General features: G+C 36.8%; 1 protein-coding gene across 1 annotated transcript in view; it reads right to left on the bottom strand.

Annotated features, from left to right (window-relative positions):
• The window catches only part of TANK (TRAF family member-associated NFKB activator), an 89,604-nt gene that overhangs the window by 74,221 nt on the left and 11,016 nt on the right, over positions 1-4,367 (bottom strand). The gene's annotated exons all lie outside the window — the stretch shown is intronic.

Genomic DNA, 4,367 nt, shown 5'->3' with positions numbered 1-4,367 from the left:
CCCTCGACCCCTCCCCGCCGCCCACGGAAAACATCAGCAGGGGAATGGAATCCAGTGTCAAGTTTAAGGTCGCTTGAGGGCCTTGGCTAGATTTTTTGCCAAACAGTAAATACCTAGGTCTAATATCACCCTGTGTATAAGTTAGAGTACACAAGAATCACCTGCGAAGCTTGCTAAGATGTCGTTTCACCAACTAACCCCTACAGATTCCAGTACACAGCAACTGGAATTAAGTCCAGGAAAATTCACTTTTCAACAGATCCTCCTATGAATGTGATTAAGGTGGTCAAAGTTCACAGTCCAAGAAAACAGTACATACACACACACACCCATTGGTTTTTTCCCCATCTAGTAATACTTTTTACTAAATGTACTTCCTAAAGTTGAGTGGTTGGTAAATGCAAGTAGAACTTTATTAGAAAATTTCCCATAAATTAAAACTTCCCCAATATTCCATTTCTTAGCCATGACTGAATATTCTCCAAGAAAGAAATTTTAGACAGAATTCTGCAAGAAATGTATATTTCCCTGTTACACCAAGAGGATTAGTTTCTAGCTAATGAATTTCTCCCCATACTTCTGAGCTACGGACATTTCTCTCATTAGGCCACTAAGGATTTAAAAACCTGCCAAGTTGTAGTGCATTCTACTTGGTTTTCTTGAATATTGGGCTTACTTTTAAAAATTAAAGCAAAAACATAATTAAAAAAATACTTTAACAAACAGAAATTTCTCAGATATAACATTTTGACCAGTTGAAGTTTTCCTGTAATAAGTAATTGAGTTAAACATGATAATACAGAACTTCTTTTTAAAAGTTATTTATAAACACTTTGGTTTTTCTAGAGCAGTTTTAGGTTTACAGCAAAAACCTTCCTTTGAGAGGAAGGTGCAGAGATTTTTCCCTACACATGTATAGTCTTCCCCCATTACCAATATCTTTCACCAGAGTAGTGATGAAAAAGCTGCTATAAACATCTGTGTGCAGGTTTTTGTGGGGACATATGTTTTCAAGTTCTTTGGGTAAATACCAAGGAGTGTGATTGCTGGATTGTATGATAAGAGTAAGGTTTTGTAAGAAACCGCCAAACTGTCTTCCAAAGTAGCTGTACTGTTTTACATTCCCACCAGCAATGAATGAAAGTTTCTGTTGCTCCATGTCTTGTCAGCATTTGGTATTGTCAATGTTCTGGATTTTGGCCATTCTGATAGGTATGTAGTGGTATTACATTGTTTTTAATTTGTATTTCCCTGATGACACATGATGTGGAGCATATTTTTATATGCTTATTTGCCATCTGTATATCTTCTTTGGGGAGGTATCTGTAAAGGTCTTTGATCCATTTTTTAGCTGGGTTGTTTGCTTTCTTATTGTTGAATTTTAAGTGTTCTCTGTATAGTTTGGATAACAGCCCTTTATTAGATATGTCTTTTGCAAATATTTTCTCCTAGCCTATGGCTTGTCTTTAAATTTTTTTTACACTGTCTTTTGCAGAGCAGAAATTTTAAATTTGATGAAGTCCAGCTTACCCAGCATGGCTTTTGAGCCAATTGAAGGTGCTGCTTTGAAGATTTATGGTTGAAATAGTGGCACTTCATAAGACACTAGGAATATAAAGCTGAATGCATAAGCATCTTGAAATATGGAGGTGCTAAAAACATTGAATAAGAAAATAAAAAAACTAAATATATGTATACATTTCTTAAATTGTTTTCTCTCTTCCACTCTTAGGATGTGTAGTCACGAAGAGAAGTAGCTATATAATTCCCCTATGTGCAAAACATGCATGAATACTGGCAGAATTATTTTAGATGAATGAGTTTTGTGCTAAAATGGTGTCAAACATTTTTCTTTTCCTATAATGATGATAAATTTTTTAGACTTGCCATGCAGTATGTTTTATGAAGGTTAGGAATTGAGTTGAAACATTTATTTGAAGAATAATCTTTTAAAAGAACAACATAATTTTACTCCAGTTTTCCTTCACTCATGTTATTATATACCACAGGCTATCAAGCAGTGATGTGGCATTGGTGGTGGAGTAGGGTGGGATGAAAATGGGGAACTGCAGGTGTATTAAAAATATTCGGGGACCTGTTTTTAAACTGCTTAATATTTTATTGAGAGTTCTAAATATAAATTGAGGGACAAGAAAACCTGCCAGTATAAACACTTACTACAACTTGGAACATCAGAAATGATCTCAGTCAAATCTTGATGTGAAAGATCACTACTAAAAGAATTTGATTGACTTATTTAAGATGACATCTGGACTAGTTGTTTGTATCTCAGGGTCTCCAACTAAAATGCCTATGAAAAGTCAGGAAAATACGAGAACTCATTATAGCATTGGAAGGTAGAACTGATGATGATGCCACTGTTTATGAAAGAGCGAGCTGGACTCACTTGCCAAGCCTTGTCCCTTTCAGCCTGAGTCTTCCCAGAGTGGTGCCTTTTTAAAATTCATACAAAGGCACTATAAGAGTAGTTGTAAACTTACTGATAAGCAGCTTAATGCTAGAATTTGATAGGATTTTGCACCTGTATGAACTGTGGCGTTGAAATGAGCATGCACCAACCTGCTGGCCTGAAGGATAGTAAGGAAGCTACTTGCCTCCTGGCACCTACCAGTGAATTAGATGGTAACTCCACTACTATGTGTGACCTATAAGTAGTATTTTTCACCCCTTTGTCTCAATGTCCCATTAGTACCTTTCACTATTACCCATTTTGAAGCTATGGTTTGGAGAATACCAATAATACTCCAATGGGAGTAGACAGATGTGATGCTCTGCATCCAAGCAAGTGAAGCCAATAATGAAGGGGGCTGGGCACACAGAGCTGGGCATATAACTCTCCCTAGGGTTTAACTTTTCATAGATGGTTCCTATCAAGAAAAAGACCAAAAACTGTTTATGATTAATCAGGAATTCTCTTCTTCATAGTAAAATAACTAGGCAGCAAGGATAAGGGATCTCATCTCAGCCCAATGCCCACAGTGACAAAGTTAGTAAATGTCTTCTTCAAGCCAAAAAGTTAGCTATGAACTGTGCATGTCTATTGCCATTTACTAACCACATGACTTTACTAACCATATGCTTCAGGTTCTTTATCTGTCAAATGTGATAATAATAACACTTGACTCAAAGTTTGTGTGTATTTGTACGATAAAATAATATATGAACAGGGCCTGGCCTACAGGAGGAACTCAATAAATATTGGCTAACATAGAAAATTTTTGTAACTTAGTAGGTGGCTCTACAGGCAGTTGATTTTTAGTGTAAATTAGTAGTCATAATTATCACTTAACATATCTTTGAATGTTTACACTGAGAAAGCCCAGATATTGGACTTACTAGAGAAAGACATCCAATCATCTTAAATATGCCCAAAGGGCTAAAGGAAACCATGGACAAAAAAACTAAAGGACATCAAGAAAACAACGTATGAACAAAATGAGAATATCAACAGACATAGAAATTATAAAAAGGAACCAAATAGAAATTCTGGAGCTGAACAGTACAATAACAAATGAAAAATTTATTAGAGGGGCTTAACAGCAGATTTGAGCAAGCAGAAAAAAAGGCCAAAGAATGTGATGATAGGACAATTGAAATTATCCATTTGGAAGAGGAGAAAGAAAAAATTTGAGGAAAAAAAAAAAAGAACAGAATTCAAGTGACCTGTAGGATACCATCAAGCTGACCACCATATGCATTATGAGAGTCTTGCAGGAGACGTGAGAGAAAAGGAACAGAAAAAATATTTGAAGAAGTAATGGCTGAAAACTTCCCAATTTGTAAAAGACTGAATCTGTGCATTCAAGAAACTCAATGAATTCCAAGTAGGATAAATTCAAAGAGATACATACACACTGAGGTACATTATAATCAAACTATCTGATGGAGTTTGGATGTGTTGTCCCCTCCAAAACTCATGTGGAAATTTGATCTCCAATGTGGCAGTGTTGGAAACTGATTGAGTCATGGGGGTGGATCCCTCATGAATGGATTAATGCTCTCCCTGGGGGAGGGGGGATTAATGAGTGAGTTCTTGCGCTATTAGTTCCCGTGAGAGCTTGTTGCATAAAAAGACTCTGGCACCTTCTCTCTCTTTCTTGCTTGTCCTCTCACCATGTGATCTGCTTGTACCTGCCGGCTGCCTGCCACTTTTCACCATGAGTAGAAGCAGCCCGAGGCCTGCACCAGATACAGCTGTCCCAGAATCTGTTCTTTATAAATTACCCAGTCTCAGGTATTTCTGTTATAGCAAAACGAAATGGACTAATACACTGTCGAGATCCAAAGACAAAGGGAGAATCTTGAAAGCAGAGAGCGAAAAGTGACACATAATGAGCAAGGAATCC

Source organism: Galeopterus variegatus, unplaced genomic scaffold (assembly GCF_000696425.1).
Source record: "Galeopterus variegatus unplaced genomic scaffold, G_variegatus-3.0.2 Scaffold883, whole genome shotgun sequence".
NCBI classification, from domain to species: domain Eukaryota; kingdom Metazoa; phylum Chordata; class Mammalia; order Dermoptera; family Cynocephalidae; genus Galeopterus; species Galeopterus variegatus.
Note: the sequence above shows the minus strand (reverse complement) of the source record. Positions and strands in the feature narration are given on the sequence as shown.